Source organism: Gigantopelta aegis, chromosome 15 (genome assembly GCF_016097555.1).
Source record: "Gigantopelta aegis isolate Gae_Host chromosome 15, Gae_host_genome, whole genome shotgun sequence".
In the NCBI taxonomy this organism is placed as follows: Eukaryota; Metazoa; Mollusca; class Gastropoda; order Neomphalida; family Peltospiridae; genus Gigantopelta; species Gigantopelta aegis.
The window spans coordinates 20395492-20412806 of NC_054713.1; the positions used below are offsets into that span (position 1 = coordinate 20395492).

The following is a 17315-nucleotide window of genomic DNA, read 5'->3' on the forward strand; positions in this document are numbered from 1 at the left end:
AACCGTCTGTTCTCACTTCACTGCTATTGTGTGCTTGTTTAAGTGCCGGTATCCAACAATAAGACTGACACATGCAATATATATGTAGACAGAAACCAAGGCTTATTAAGCATTTGAAGCCTTAACTCCAAGTTAATGTAATGGTAAAAATGTGCCGGCTGGTTAACACAACTATGGTAAATATCGCAAATTTTTCGCATTTATTCAGCGTGAACACGATCTTGTTGATTATGTCCCAATGTCGGAAGTTGATATTTCGGTAACTACCAATAAAGCATGCGTTAAAATGCCATAACACAACAGATCAATCGCGATACTTCTTATGGCAAGCCATGGCTTTATGTAGCGCGCTGTCATTGGTCAATTGCTGTCATCTGCTGGACTAGAAAAGGGCCAGTGGCGGCGTATATTTACATAAGTATTTTCTCACAAAACAACCCTTCTTAATCAATAAAAAAACATGCAGTGATTTCAGTAGAATTCGGAAGTAATTGGCAGAGTAGCAAATGTAAACGGCAAAAGACCTACATACATCATACTTCCATCTGTATAAATAGTTGAATCAGCAAGATTGAAAGTAGACAGCAAAATAATTTAATTAGGGTAACATAGACTGACAATTTCGCACCATAGATTAGAAGTTGTCAATGCCAGCACCTATTGAAAACAATAACATGTGACATCCAGTAAAAAACCCACATCAATTACCTGCCAAATAATTTAATTTTTATAACTTTCCGACGAAGCATAAACTTGTGTTTATTAATATAACCACATCATGAAAACATGTTTAGAAGTCTATGGTGTGAACTTGTTATGATCTTTGGAATAATATGGAGCTGAAGTTATTGTTGGTACAATATTAATGTTCTGTCTGATCAATTGTATGTAGTTATTTCTCTTATTTGACAACCTATATTTTTCTGCTTTTAGGCTTATTTTTAGTATAAAGGCATACAATCATGTGTTTATTTACATATTTCATGGTCAATATTTTGCATGTATAATTCATATTTGGTCAGTTGCGGCAATCAATGTATGCCATTGTGTGTGTTTAAACTGCTTCAGTAGTGCATGCAATTTAATATGTATTAACACATCAGATATAATATATTCGCACCATCACAACCTACACCAACAACTTTTGACCTCCATTCATCAATGCCGAGAGTACTAGTGTTCATCTTATTGAACATAATATTCATCAGTTGATTGTTGTCATTTGATTGTGTGGTTTTGTTTTGTTTTGGGGGTTTTACTAAGATTTATGACTCACTGACTACATTGAAGATTTTATTGATAAGTTCACAATCTTATTTTGTGATGCAATAAAGATTCTTCTAGTCGACTCCTAGATACTGATTTCTAACTCATGTCATGTGATGAATGCGGAGAGAGAAAAAAAACGTTACAAAATATACAAGGACATGTGGTATATCTCATGGGACAGGTAGTTTTGTTTTCTGCACTATTCACATTTCACACTATTTACATGATGTATTTTCCCCATGTATCTCTACGCTGCTAACTAGAAACAAATTGTATAAAAAATGGAGGAGGTTGTTTGTTCAAATTAACATTTGGTGTGGATCACATGATCGTCCATACTCCAGATCAACAATGCCAAATAATTTAAATTGTATGTTTTTTATGCTCTATATTTTATGTTTCATTAAAAACTCTAACCTCAATTTTCAGCCCCAACCCCTCTTCTATTGGTTTGGCGGACGAAGTGCCGACTACCTCCAAAAGTAGTAAGTTGTGTAGAACTTGATCAGGGTGTTAAGAACTAATTTGGTGATTATGTTGATCACCACTGTTTGAAGTTTGAAACCAGGGCCATAGCTAAAGTCCTAATCAAAATTAAACCTTTTTTCATTGATTCTTGTTAAACATGATTCATGAAAATCTTTGGAATAAAAACTGTAACACACTATTAAAATAATGAAGACCTCTTTTATTCCCGTTTTGCTGCTGTTGTATATACTGCTGTTAAAATATATAATTATTATTGTAAAATATTTGTATATGTACATGTATATATATTTGAATATCAATACACAAATAAAAATAATGAATTTTTAAAATAACAATATGTGTCCAAAATTGGAAAACATTTTGTTAACACCATCCTATATAATAACTGACACATTACTTGTGTGTTTCGTCGTTTCTGTGTTTGCATGGAAGCATGTAGGATAAGTGCTGACTATTATGTACGTATGCTATTAATTTTCTCTAGCTTTTGTGTTATTTTATACTGTCTGTTACTCTTGTGTACAAACTAAGGCACGTTAAAAAATGTTAAGCCTTAATGCTTTCGAATTCCCAGTGTCAACACCTAAAATGGCAGCGACTTTTATGTTAAACCACTGGTACATTGTGAACATTATTGAATAAATTATAGTGATAAACTCTCATGGCTGTTTAACGTAAATACCATAAATATACCTTAGTTACTTGTTCGTATTGATCAATAATTATATGCAGGGTTCGATTTCTTACGTGTATTTGTATTTCTTACACACCCGTATATGGGATGACCCGTTGTAGATCAACATCGTCTCCAACATATGTTGGAGATCACTTCTGAGACTTATGATTGGCTGTTCCAAGGTCATGACCCAAGTGTCTTGAGAAACTATAAACTGAGGACGTCATTTTAGTACATCTATGAAGTCATTAACTTATACTTTCAACCTAATGTTGAGGCTTTTTGTATAATGTTTTTCTGATATACTATATTCAGGGGTAGGAATTCTCCTCGGATCAGCTGTTTTCCTCTCATGAAACATTCTTTCCTCGCATTTTAATCGTCCTTTCCTCCAAAATGTGTTAGATGGAACAGATTTTAACCTAGGATTTGAAGAATTTCTGGGACCCCTCTAGATTTCCTCTTTTTTACAGTTCACCAATTCCCACCCTCTGATATTAAAATGACTTTTTATACGCCCATCTATGATGGGTTGTATTATGGCAGGGTTGAAAATTAACATCAAAACCATGGTCGCCAGCAGGGCCAGTTGAAGAAAAATCTTACTGGCCCTTCTCAAATTCAACTAGCCCTCCAATTTAACTAGAATGTTCTTTGTTGAATAATAACCATATATATATAATAATAACCATGTATATAGTCCATTTGCGTCGAGGAAACCGATGAATTGGCATGTAACTTCATAATGAATAAAGTTAAAATTCATAGTAGAAAACATATTATTAAAGTTTTAAACCCATACCAACCCAAATCACATTTAAAGAGAAAAAAAAAATAGTCCAGTATAAATAAAAGTTACTTTAAAAGTTACCATTAAATGATACAGATTAAATACAGGCCGTCAAGTATCCTACTTTTTCCTATTTATTCCTATTTTTTTTATGAGTCCCTATTTAGCCCTCTTTTTGATGAAAATTCCTTTTTTTTCCCCTTTTTTTTTGGCACTTTTGACCAGTTTCATTTAAAAAAATTTTTTTAGCCACACCATATTTTTACTCTTCACACCATTTGCTCCAGATGACTTGCTATGAGGCATATTGTGATATCTGTGGCATAGTCATTGAAATCTGAATATGCAGATGGGATGCATGGTTACAGGCTTCCAGTTATTAATTTTCACAATGCAATATAAAGTCCTCTTATTTATAATTTCTGAATTTATGGATATGTTTCTGTTTTTTGGTAATATCTGATCTTGTTGAATGCTCATCACGTCTATATTGTACGAAGTCAGGCTGAAGCTGTTAGGGTTATCTCTGATATGCTGGTGCATGGTGTCTGAGGAAGTAGGACTCTGCAGTGCTCATTTACAGGTTGTGCTTTGCTTACCGTAACAAGTATTCTATTAAATGTGCACACCTGCAGTATCATAATTCTTTGACATATTTCTACCAATTCAGTTAGCACACAGCTACTAAATCCAGCTATATTATCCAGTTGATCTACCAAGAGAAAACTAATTTAAAAAATAGTGTCCATACCCACATTCAATCACATACACACACATACACACACACACACACACACACACACACACACACACACTGCCATTGCTGCTGTTTTTGATGGTGTCACTGGGTCAGCAATGCCTTGTTGTGGTTTTTTTTCAGTCAACACCCCTGTCATTTCAGAGTTAAAATTTGACCTTGTAACATGTATTATTCAATAGCATAAAAGGAATACGTACTGCATTGTGTTTCTTTTTAAAAGTCTTACTCCAAAGAACCAAATTCAACCACTGCATTGTCTGAATAAAAAGTGGTGGATCGGGATGGCTATAAGGGGTGTTGGGAAGCCATCTTAAAACAAAATAAGTGCCTATTTTATTCCTATGATATACACATTGTCTTATTTTCCTGTATTATTATCTTTTTAATGATTTTCTATTTCCATATTTAGTTTTTTGAGATGGCTCACTCACTTGACCCCTGCAATATTCTCTATTTTGGGACATTTACTTTTATAAAAAATTCCTATTTTCTTCCTATTTTGTGGGCAAAATTCCTATTTTAACTCTATTTTCAGGCAACAAAAATTCCTATTTTCCAATTTTTCTGACCCACTGCCTCACTTGACGACCTGTAAATATAATTTTTAATACAGGGATATAAAAAAAATGTTAGAACAGCCAAGGTATGCAGCTTCACCTGCATTGTCTCGGAATTAATTGATAATGCAATACAAAGACTAAAGGTAGAACTGCACGTGTTTTAGTATATTAGTCTGTGAATAGCTGTCTTCTTTGTGCACCTGTGGAGAGGTGGTTCAATAAGGAGAACTCTCCAGTAAAGGATCCCCTTGGGAGTGGCTGTCCTCCTAAAGACGAGGCATTAGATAAAGATTCATGGAATCATCCACTATTTTGCCAAATACCCAATCGACTCTGCATTCTGCAGAGATACGGCCCTGATTTCGTATTACGGATTTTGTCGTTCATATTACATTGGATTTATCCTATGCCGTTTTATAAATATATTTTGTTTTTATTTACATTGAATGTTTTACCCCCAAAAACGTTATTTCAGATGATGTGGGTTTACAGTTTAATAAATTAATATGAATTTTGTCTTTAGGCCTACATGCCAGTTAACTGACTTTTGAAATAATCCATGTAGTAATGGAACATTTTATTGTTAATGTGAGTTAAAAGTACATATTAAAATTTGATTTTGTCCCAGAATAATATAAGCTAATTAAATACGATTAATACATTGAATAATTTCAAAAAGTAGGTCTACTAAATAATTATGGCGTATCCAGTCCATTAATCCGACAACTTAAAAAAAAAACCAAACCCCCCCCCAAAAACATGATGTGTTTGCAATACGTTTTGAGCTATATTTTTTTAAAGTCTCGGACCAAAATCTCAGAAGCTGAGGCTGAGTGTGGTAAGTCTGGCGTTGTCAAAATATAGAACATGTTCTATAATGTTGGCTGTTACCAGATCTGTAGTTCGTGCCAGCACAATAGCGGTGTGTTTTGTCACATTCGATTCAGTTTCAGTGCGTTAATTTTTCACCTGGTACCATATTCACCATATTCTAAAATCTGTGGTCGTACTACCTTTGTGAAATTCATAGTCGCCCATAGCCAATAAAGGTCGCTACGGGCAACCGGGCGACTGCTAATTTTCAACCCTGTTATGGTATGGCATTGTCCATCCGTCTGTTAACTTTTTCTTGTCCCGACCATATCTTGCATACAGATACATACACCGGCCTCGGTGGCGTCGTGGCAGGCCATCGGTCTACAGGCTGGTAGGCTCAATGGGTAGGTGTAAACCACTTGCACCGACCAGTGATCCATAACTGGTTCAACAAAGGCCATGGTTTGTGCTATCCTGCCTGTGGGAAGTGCAAATAAAAGATCCCTTGCTGCCTGTCGTAAAAAGAGTAGCCTATGTGGCGATAGCGGGTTTCCTCTAAAAACAGTGTCAGAATGACCATATGTTTGACGTCCAATAGCCGATGATAAGATAAAAAATCAATGCGCTCTAGCGGCGTCGTTAAATAAAACAAACTTTACTTTACTTTACAGATGCATACAGGACCATCAAACCTCACATGTAAGAACAACATGGGATGATGGTGTGTCGTGTACTATTTCTAGGTCTTTAAGGGTGTGTAAGAAATAAATTAATGTACTCATGCCCGCTGGAGAGGATTGATCCTACAACTCGTGGTTTCTGAAAGTATCTAACGCACTTTCGCTCGTTAGATACATTTGATACATCAGTCGTTGTAAGATACATCGTGTCCAGTTTATTATTCTCTATGTCTACATATAGTGACTGAGTTTAGTGGTTGCTAATTGCAGGTCGGCACGTGACTTTCTCGCTGTCAGCAACACCACTGCGCCCCACAACACCGATACACAGTTGCTGGCAGCAGAGGCAGGCCATCGATGTGTTGCTCATCTTGTGCTGTGTATGTTGTGAGTGCATAAATAATGGAAATCACTAATGTTTTCCACATTGTTATTATTATTATTATTATTATTATTATTTTATCTGAACCCCAGGTGTGAATGTAGTAAAAAAAAGAAGAAAAAAAAAAGAGATAATGAAAATAAATAAATAATAAAACAAAAATAATTAAAATAAAATTAAAGCCGACCTACCCAATCTGTTTTGTTCTCGCTAGGATCAACTACAAGTATTTAGTAGCATACATGATGCTTCAACAAATACGGTATCCGGCACTTGTCATTTTGGTGTGATTTTCCCGTTTATCAATTAGTTTGTTTGTTTGAGGGTTTTATGGATGAAATACTTGATTATCTGCCAAAACCCTGTGTAGAGGAAGACTTAAAATACCAAAGTAGAACATGTTGCATATTTACAAATTTTGGTTCACGTTATTTTTTCTGTAATCAAATTAAATAATCATCATGATACCTAAAAGCATTTTGTCGATCACAGAAGTTGTGGAAGTTTTTGGTCAAAATTGCACAGAATTTGCGAGTGCCGGTCTTAGTATCATTTATATAGTAGGGATGGAAATTTGTATTACAAATACATACACATGTATGGGGTCTCGGATTTTCCTTGTGGTTTGCACTTCAGTTCTTATTAATATTGTAGCCTACGAATATGACGGTAGCTTTTGAGACGGTGTAAAATAATATTAAACTGATGGACAGAAATAAGGGATCACATACTGCGTAACAGTAAATAGTCATTGGAATCAAAACCCAGATCCACAGTGTCACAATTTAACCATTTAACAATTAAGGTTCAAGCACACATCTCAGCTATCTGGACTGTCTGTCCAGGAAAGGGTTTAGTTGGTTAGTGGTTAGTGAGAGAGAAGAGGGTGTAGTTGTCTTACACCTACCCATTGAGTCGTGCACATTCGCTCTGTGTGGGAGCCGGTACCGGGCTGCGAACTCTGTACCTACGTACCCTATGTCCGATGGCTTAACCAACACCACAGAGGTCGGTGAAATACAGACATTACTATGCTAGTCATAAATTAAATTTTGTCTACAATTCCACGTATTTCTTTATTTCTTTCCATCAGTATATTTTCAACTATTGCAATGTTTTTACCGTGTACCTTATATAATGCTTAAATATTTTCGATTAAATTGTCAATTTTTGCAAATTCAATGTCATCTTGGTGATTGTAGGGGTCAAAGAAAGCGTGGCATGTCTGGGGAAAGGGGCGTCGAGGTGGGCGGGGGGAGGTCTGGATGGAGAGGCTCGAGGTTGGTGGTGGGTCCGGAGGGAGAGTGGTGAGGTTGGCGGTGGGTCCGGAGGGAGAGTGTCGAGGTTGGTGGTGGGTCTGAAGGGAGAGTGGCGAGGTTGGCGGTGGGTCTGGAGGGATAGTGGCAAGGTTGGTGGTGGGTCTGGAAGGAGAGTGGCAAGGTTGGTGGTGGGTCTGGAGGAAGAAAGTTGAGGTTGGCGGTGGGTCTGGAGGGAGAGTGGCGAGGTTGGTGATGGGTCTGGAGGGAGAGTGGCAATGTTGGTGGTGGGTCTGGAAGGAGAGTGGCAAGGTTGGTGGTGGGTCTGGAGGAAGAAAGTCGAGGTTGGCGGTGGGTCTGGAGGGAGAGGGTTGACGTTGGCGATGGGTCTGGAGGGGGAGGGTCGAGGTTGGCGGTGGGTCTGGAGGTTAGCAGTGGGTCTGAAGGGAGAGTGGCGAGATTGGCGGTGGGTCTGGAGGGAGAGGGTCGAGGTTGGCGGTGGGTCTGGAGGGAGAGAGTCGATGTTGGGGATGGGTCTGGAGGGAGAGGGTCAAAGTTGGCAGTGGGTCTGGAGGGAGAAAGTCGAGGTTGGCGATGGGTCTGGAGGGAGAGGGTTGACGTTGGCGATGGGTCTGGAGGGGGAGGGTCGAGGTTGGCGGTGGGTCTGGAGGTTAGCAGTGGGTCTGAAGGGAGAGTGGCGAGATTGGCGGTGGGTCTGGAGGGAGAGGGTCGAGGTTGGCGGTGGGTCTGGAGGGAGAGAGTCGATTTTGGGGATAGGTCTGGAGGGAGAGGGTCAAAGTTGGCAGTGGGTCTGGAGGGAGAAAGTCGAGGTGGTTGGCGAGGGAGAGTGGTGGTCTGGGAGGTGGCAAGAGGGTCTGGAGGAAGAAAGTTGAGGTTGGCGGTGGGTGGAGGGAGAGTGGCGGGTTTTGGGTCTGAGGGAGAGTGGCAATGTTGGTGGTGGGGAGAGGTTTGGTCTGGAGGGGGAGGGTGGGTCTGGTCTGGTTAGCAGTGGGTCTGAAGGGAGAGTGGCGAGATTGGCGGTGGGTCTGGAGGGAGAGGGTCGAGGTTGGCGGTGGGTCTGGAGGAGGGTCGATTTTGGGGAGGTCTGGTCAAAGGTGGGTATGGTGAGGAGAGGTTGGCGATGGGTCTGGAGGGAGAGGGTCAAGGTTGGTGGTGGGTTTGGAGGGAGAGGGGAGAGGTTGGCGGTGGGTCTGGTGGTTAGCAGTGGGTCTGAAGGGAGAGTGGTGAGGTTGGCGGTGGGTCTGGAGGGTCAGTGGTGAGGTTGGCGGTGGGTATGGTGGGAGAGTGGCGAGTCTGGAGGGAGAGGGTCGAGGTTGGTGGTGGGTCTGGAGGGTCAGTGGTGAGATTGGCGGTGGGTCTGGTGGGAGAGTAGCGAGGTTGGTGGGTCTGGAGGAAGAGTGGCGAGGTTAGTGGTGGGTCTGGAGGGAGAGGATCGAGATTGGTGGTGGGTCTGGGGGGAGAGTGGCACAATTGGTTTGGAGGGAGAGGGGTGAGGTGGGCATAGTGTCCAGAGGGAGAGTTGCAGGATGGGTTGGGTGTCTAAAAGTAGAGGTGTGTGTATTCAGAGGGAGAAGGGTGGGATGGGTGGGTTGTCCAGGATGAGAGGGGAGTGTATCCCTAAGGTATCCAGAAGATGAGGGGTGGCCGGGATGTCTAGAAGAGGGGTGGGTATCCAGAGCATGCAGAAATATACACTATTTTAATCTTTTTAAAGGGGTGGGGAGAAATAATCCGTAATTTGTAAAAAGTTGAGACAATAAAATAGTAAAATATTATAAAATTTAATTGGAGGTGTAGCAATATTATTTTGTTCAAGATTATTATTATTTTTTAAAATATACATTGTTTTTTTTGAGTATTTTGAGGAACAGGAATTTACTTTCTTAGAAGTGCACCCGAACAGTGATTTTAAATATTATATAGTTTGACCCCAATAGCCGATGTATTAAACATTAATTCATCCATACTTATTGTTGTCAAAACATTACCTGTGTGTACAGACTTTCTGTCGATTTTATTTTACAGAAAAGATTTCACCAACAACCTTCAGCCATGTGTGTATAAAGCTAATATTTCACCGCTGTGTTTTTGAAAACTTTCCTGGATGTAAATCTAATCCATAAATATATATGGAAACCCGGAATATAAATTAGAAACTTTGGACCCAAACATCTATTGAACATGAACACTCGTTTCGCTTTTAGCGGTACATTTTTCAAACAGATTGTTAAAACAGTTAAGTATATGTCAATATGGCCATGAACGAATTAGTCGATCAGCCAATATTCATGTCAGTGGTCGTGGTAGAAAACAGAAGGATGTATCTCGATGTCTCAGTAGAATGGTGCAAAGCAAATCATTCATAAAATACATGAAAGAAAATGTGAAAAGCGATATGGGACAAGACATTAATAAAACAGAAAACGGACAAGAAAAATAGTGCAAAGATGAACATCACAACAAATATCGTATGCTTGAAAAATCAAAAAATTAAGAATACAAAAAGAAACGAGAACAAAAGAAAGAAGTTGAATGTCAAGGATGAGATGGCAAACTTAACTCAAACAGTGAGGAGACAAAGAATATGAAATGTACAACAAAAAATGAGATGGAAACCCCGCAAAAACAATACGAAAACAAAAATGTGCCATATAAAAAAAAGCTTTACCAACATGGTGAGAATGAAAACAATACGAACACATGTAAAGTGAACAAAAACGTCAAGAAAGCAAGGAAGATGAGACTAAAGAACAACAAAACAATGGAAACAAAAAATATGAAATGTACAGGAAGAAATGATGAGGAGAAAAACAATACGAAAACAAACAATGTTAAAATTAACCAAATGGAAAGACAAAACCATCATGGACACTATAAATATGATGACAAGGGATATCCAAATGATAGAAACGGAATCATGTGACATGAAAAAAAGCGTTAAGAAAACAAGAAGGGCGAGAACGAAGAATAACAAAACAAGCATTTTGGAAACAGTACTAACAGGCCCAACAAGAAGTCAGTGACTTTTGGTCAGTGATGAGGCATCAGATTCCCTGGTTTTTTAGGTGTAAAACATTTATATTTTCTTTCTTTTCTTTTTGTTTTATTTTGTTTGGGGTTTTTCCTCTTTTTTTTGTCATGCAGTTGGGTATGAATAGAACACATGCATTCGAAAATTTGCGGACGAATTGGTAGTAACACTATCTCGGGCGCGTGTGCAGAAGGGGAAAAGCCTAGTTTCGGGGCTTGACCTCCTGCTTCAAGCAAATTTTTATTTTTTATTTTTTAAAAATATATTTTCTGTGGGAACCTATCTCGGGCGCGTGTGCAGAAGGGGAAGCCTAGTTTCGGGGCTTGACCTCCTGCTTCAAGCAAATTTTTATTTTTTATTTTTTTTAAAATATATTTTCTGTGGGAACCTATCTCGGGCGCGTGTGCAGAAGGGGAAGCCTAGTTTCGGGGCTTGACCTCCTGCTTCAAGCAAAAAAAAAATTTCTTTTTTTTATAATATATTTTCTGTGGGAACCTATCTCGGGCGCGTGTGCAGAAGGGGAAGCCTAGTTTCGGGGCTTGACCTCCTGCTTCAAGCAAATTTTTATTTTTTTTTTTTTAAAATATATTTTCTGTGGGAACCTATCTCGGGCGCGTGTGCAGAAGGGGAAGCCTAGTTTCGGGGCTTGACCTCCTGCTTCAAGCAAATTTTATTTTTTTTTTTTTATAATATATTTTCTGTGGGAACCTATCTCGGGCGCGTGTGCAGAAGGGGAAGCCTAGTTTCGGGGCTTGACCTCCTGCTTCAAGCAAATTTTTATTTTTTATTTTTTTTTAAAATATATTTTCTGTGGGAACCTATCTCGGGCGCGTGTGCAGAAGGGGAAGCCTAGTTTCGGGGCTTGACCTCCTGCTTCAAGCAAATTTTTTATTTTTTAAAATAATATATTTTCTGTGGGAACCTATCTCGGGCGCGTGTGCAGAAGGGGAAGCCTAGTTTCGGGGCCTGACCTCCTGCTTCAAGCAAATTTTTAATTTTTAATTTTTTTAAAATATATTTTCTGTGGGAACCTATCTCGGGCACGTGTGCAGAAGGGGAAGCCTAGTTTCGGGGCCTGACCTTCTGCTTCAAGCAAATTTTTAAAAATATATTTTCTGTGGGAACCTGATACGAACTACGGGCGGGACGTAGCCCAGTGGTAAAACGTTTGCTTGATGCGCGGTTGGTCTAGGATCGATCCCCGTCGGTGGTCCCATTGGACTATTTCTCATTCCAGCCAGTGCTCCACAACTGGTGTAACAAAGGCTGTGGTATGTGCTGTCCTGTCTATGGGATGGTGCATATAAAAGATCCCTTGCTGTTAATCAGAAAGAGTAGCCCATGAAGTGGCAACAGCGGGTTTCCTCTCTTAATATCTGTGTGGTGCTTAACCATATGTCTAACGCCATATAACCGTGAATAAAATGTGTTGAGTGCGTCGTTAAATAAAACATTTCCTTCCTTGATACGAATTCACCTGGAAACTGGGGTCATGTTTAATATCCTATAATTATGGCATGCTTTCCTGTCCCTGTTCACTAAAAGACGCTATATATATCTTGAATATGTTCTTTTTGTAACTTAAGGCATCCACGACTTGACATTATAAATGGTTTTGTAACATTTTGTTTCAGAAACAACATTGTAGACACCCATATCCTACAATAGTGTAATGTGAAATGGGGCCATATCTAGTGTGTAGAAAGGTACAACACAACAACTCCCACCCCACCTGATGAAATGAATAAATGCCCTTTTTAGAGTAAAAGTGCCCTGCATGTTTAGATTTAAAGTGCCATTTTTAGAGTAAAAGTGCTTTTTTTCGTATAGAATTGCCATTTTTAGTGTAAAAAGTGCTCTTTTTAGTGTAAATGTGCCTTTTTTAGTGTAAAAGTGCTCTTTTTAGTGTAAATGTGCCTTTTTTAGAGTAAAAATGCCCTTTTTAGTATAAATATGCTATTTTTAGTGTAAGAGTACCATTTTTAGAGTAAAAGTGCTGTATTTAGTGTAAAAGTTCTCTTTTTAGTGTAAATGTGCCCTTTTTAGTATAAACATGCTATTTTTAGTGTAAGAGTACCATTTTTAGAGTAAAAGTGCTGTATTTAGTGTAAAAGTGCTCTTTTTAGTGTAAATGTGCCCTTTTTAGAATAAACATGCTATTTTTAGTGTAAGAGTGTAAGAGTGCTCCAGTGCTGTTTTAGTGTAAAGTGCTGTATTGCCTGTTGGATGGTGTAAAAGTACCATTTTTAGAGTAAAAGTGCTGTATTTAGTGTAAAAGTGCTCTTTTTAGTATAGTATATTTTTAGTAAAAAGGTGCCATTTTTAGTTTTAAATTGCTCTTTTTAGAGTAAAAGTGTTTTTTTTTTTTTATAGTAAAAGTGCCCTTTTTAATGTAAAAGTGCAATTTTTAGAGAAAAAAGTGGCAGTATTAGAGTAAAAGTGCCATTTTTAGTGTCAAAGTGCCATAACTGTTCAGTGTAAAAGTGCCCTTTTTAGTGTCAAAGTGCCATTTTTAGTGTCAAGGTGCCCTGTTTAGTGTAAATGTGCTCTTTTTAGATTAAAATGCCTTTTTTAGTGTAAAATTGCTCTTTTTAGAGTACAAGTACATTTTATTTTTAGTAAAAGTGCCATTTTTATAGAAATAATTGGCAGTATTACAGTAAAAGTGTCATCTTTAGTGTAAAAGTGTAATTTTTAGTGTAAAGGTGTCATTTGTAGTGTAAAAGTGTCATTTGTAGTGTAAAAGTGTCATGTTTAGTGTAAAAGGTGTCATATTGTTAGTGTAAAAGTGACCTACATGTATGTAGAGTAAAAGTGCCCTATTTAGTGTAAAAGTGCTCTTTTTAGTATAGAAGTGCCATTTTTAGTGAAAAAGTGCTCTATTTAGAAAAAGGGGGGGGGGGGGGGGGTTAAAGTAAAAGTGCCCTTTTTAATGTAAAAGTGCCATTTTTAGACAAAAAAGTGGCAGTATTAGAGTAAAAGTATCATGTTTAGTGTAAAATTGCTCTTTTTAGATTAAAAGTTCCCTTTTTAGTGTCAAAGTCCCATTTTTAGTGTCAAAGTGCCCTGTTTAGTGTAAAATTGCTCTTTTTAGAGCACAAGTGCATTTTTTTTAATAGTAAAAATGCCATTTTTAGAGAAAAAAAGTCGCAGTATTAAGAGTAAAAGTGTCATTGTTAGTGTAAAAGTGTCATTGTTAGTGTAAAAGTGCTCGTTTTAGTAGTGTAAAAAGTGCTCTTTCTAGTAGTGTAAAAAGTGCTTTTTAGTAGTGTAAAAAGTGCCAGTTATAGAGTAAAAGTACTTTTTATTGGTAGATGATTATTAAAATTTCATTTGTATTAATCAAAATCAGTCGGCCATCTCCTAACTTTAGTTGCAGACGCTTGTTCATGACATTCTATTGTTATTTAAACTGAAATGTTGATCAATACCACGTGACCAGCTGTCATCTCATGTGATTTGTTTAATACTCTGTTTTGTATCTGATATTTTGTTTTGGACATTGCCCTATCTTTAGAAACTGGTGTTTTAAACAAAGTCTTCGAGACTTGACAATATATCTCAGGGAAAACAAATATCTCTGAAACAAGATCTTGAAACAAAGTCTTCGAGACTTTTCATGATACATAACTATATCCTAAGGTCTCACTACACAGATCACTTCCGGGTGAGAGTTCATTCATCACGGTCCACTATAGTTCCTAATTGTGAAATATGTTGTGGTTCACATATTCACTTCTAGGAATTGGGGAAGAATTAAAGCAATATATATGTTTAATGGTAAGCCTTCTGGCTGTATTTTGCCCTTGCTATTTTGTAATATTGTGCATTGACCTTTTGGGACATGGGTGTATAGCGCCAAAAAAACAGCCAGACTGAATCGGTTTATGAACCACCTGTTCGGACCGGTACTACAGCCAAATGCGGTCATATAGCAAGAAACTGAGATGGAAATGTTCTCATTTTTGGAATGAAAATAAATACTTACATAATGTATGTTCGCACTGGTGTATGTTGTTAGTGCCAACGAGAACCCGTTCTATTGGCAATCTTCATTTGAAGTTGTGAAATTTAACATGGGTTTCAATTTGAGATGACATCTGTGTAGTGGGACCTAACCAGCATGCGACCATAACAACAGTCTTCATTTTAAAAAGTAAAACTGGTCTGATCGGTTAGTATATTTTTGTCGCTCGTGTGATGAAATAATTACAAGGGAACCACTTTAACTTGTATTACACCGATTTCCTCTGTGCGAGGAGTGGACTTATTTTAACAGCGCGGTTCGTATGAAAACTGCTGTTGATAACCATATAATTTATTTATGATTATTATTTTATTTATTTATCTATTTATTTACTTATTATTCATTTATTTATTTAAAATTATTATTTATTTATTTATTTATCTATTTATTTAATTTGCACAAATGGTAAACAGCCTTTACTTATACTGATATTGGTTTTTTTTTATATTTTTATTTATTTATTTATTTATTTTATTATTTTTTATATTTATTTATTATTATTATTATTATTTATTTATAAATTTAAAATTATTATTTATTTATTTATTAATGTGTCCCCCGAGTACAAAAACTGCGCAAATGGTAAACAGCCTTTACTTATACTGACATTGGTTTTGTTTTAATTATTAAAATTTGATGTGTGTTTAATATGTTTTATCAATAAACATGAATTGTGTTATAATTATATCATGTTTCGTTTATGTTTTAAATATACACACTTGTTCAAACTCCTAAAGGCACCAAAAGCGATGGGATGTAGCCCAGTGATAAAGCACTCGTCTTTGTTACATTTTAAAACCCCAACAGTTCGTCCATTCGGGTATTTCCTATTTCAGCTAGTGCTCCACAACTTATGTAACAAAGGCCATGGTATGTAATATTCTATCAGAGATGGTGGATAAAAAAGACCCCTTCTAATTTAAAAGCGTAACCCATGACATGACATCAGCGGGTTTCCTCTTTAAGTACCTATACGTTGCCCAGTGTTAAAGTGTTCGCCTGATGCGCAGTCAGTCTAGGATCGATCCTTGTTGGTGGGCCCATTGGTATATTTCTCGTTCCAGCCAGTGCACCACAACTGGTATATCAAACGGTCATGCTTTGTGCTATCCTGTATGTGGGCTGTACATATACTCTTCAAAAGAAGAAACGCAAAACCACATTGTCATAACATTTGGAGAATTGATTTAATTATTGAATGGTGAGTCCGATAATTACCAAATGTTGCAGGATTGTTCACAATTCACTCTAGTCCATTGTGAATAAGTGATAGGACACACCACCAAGGTCAAGGTCATCTGGAGTCAATACCGGGTGTGGCCTCCGCGTGTGTTGACAACTGCCTGGCACCGCCTGCCCATTGAAGCAACCAGAGTACAGATGACGTCCCGGGGGATGGTGGCCCACTCGGCCTGCAAGGCTGCTGCCAGCTCGGGCAGGGTCTGGGGCTGTGGTTGTCGCTGTCGGAGGCGTCGGTCCAACTCGTCCCATAGATGCTCAATTGGGTTCAAATCCGGTGATATCGATGGCCAAGGAAGGACATTAATGTTGTTGTTGTGTAGGAAAGCCGTTGTGAGACGTGCTGTGTGAGGCCTGGCGTTGTCATGTTGGAACACTGCGTTGGCGTTGGCCATAACTGGAACGATGTGTGGCCGGAGGATCTGGTCAATGTAGCCCTGTGCATTCAGGTTGCCCTGCACGTGGACCAGGTCAGTTCTGCCAGTGTGTGAGATGGCTGCCCACACCATGACACTACCCCCGCCGAATCTGTCCACTTCCTGCACGCAGTTTGCCGCATAACGTTTACCACGACGCCTATACACGCGACCTCTTCCATCATGACGTCGGAGCAGAAATCGGGACTCGTCACTGAACCACACCTGTCTCCATCGCAGTTGAGGCCATTGTCGATGAATCTGGCACCACTGTAGTCGGAGTCGACGGTGTTGTGGTGTTAAGATGACACCTCGAACTGGACGTCTGGCACGAATTCCTACCTCACGTAGGCGGTTCCGTACTGTCTGGTCGGATATCCTGCGCAAACCTGGTATTGCTGCGGCTGTGGAGGTGGCAGTAGTCAATCGTTCCCGAAGGTGGCGTACCCGGATGTAGCGGTCCTGCCCGGGGGTAGTGACCCGTGGTCGACCGGATCTAGGGAGGTCACGTGTTGATCCATGTTGCTGGTAACGGTCCCACAGTCTGGAGATGGTGCTTGGGGACACATGGAATGCCCTGGCAACGGCCGTTCTGGATTCGCCTGCGTCTAGTCGGCCGATGGCATTGTTTCTCTGCGGTTCACTGAAACGTGGCATGTCCTGGATTGTCAACTGTCGGCCAGATACAGAGGCCAGGCAAGCGAACACCCTGCACTTTTATACTGTCGGTGTTTATGTTGCACGTGCAGTGGTGACATGGTTTGCACGTGGCTGCGTTTTCGCGAATATTCACATTTTGGAACTTTATTGTACAGTAGCTGCGTTTTATCGAATGTAACCGTGGGAATGTGTTTGGGACATGCAATGACCTTATATTCACAAAGCATGAACCGGTAGGAAACA

General features: G+C 38.9%; 2 long non-coding RNA genes across 2 annotated transcripts; one reads left to right on the plus strand and one right to left on the minus strand.

The window, feature by feature from the left end:
• The first annotated feature begins 1566 nt into the window (after positions 1 to 1566).
• On the plus strand, positions 1567 to 11301 carry LOC121390386. Its single transcript, XR_005960201.1, has 3 exons — positions 1567 to 1754; positions 6311 to 6427; positions 9725 to 11301. It is a non-coding gene; the product is annotated as an uncharacterized LOC121390386 (long non-coding RNA).
• On the minus strand, positions 10990 to 11614 carry LOC121390387. Its single transcript, XR_005960202.1, has 2 exons — positions 11275 to 11614; positions 10990 to 11167 (listed from the first exon to the last, which is right to left on the minus strand). It is a non-coding gene; the product is annotated as an uncharacterized LOC121390387 (long non-coding RNA).
• Between the last annotated feature and the right edge of the window lie 5701 nt (positions 11615 to 17315).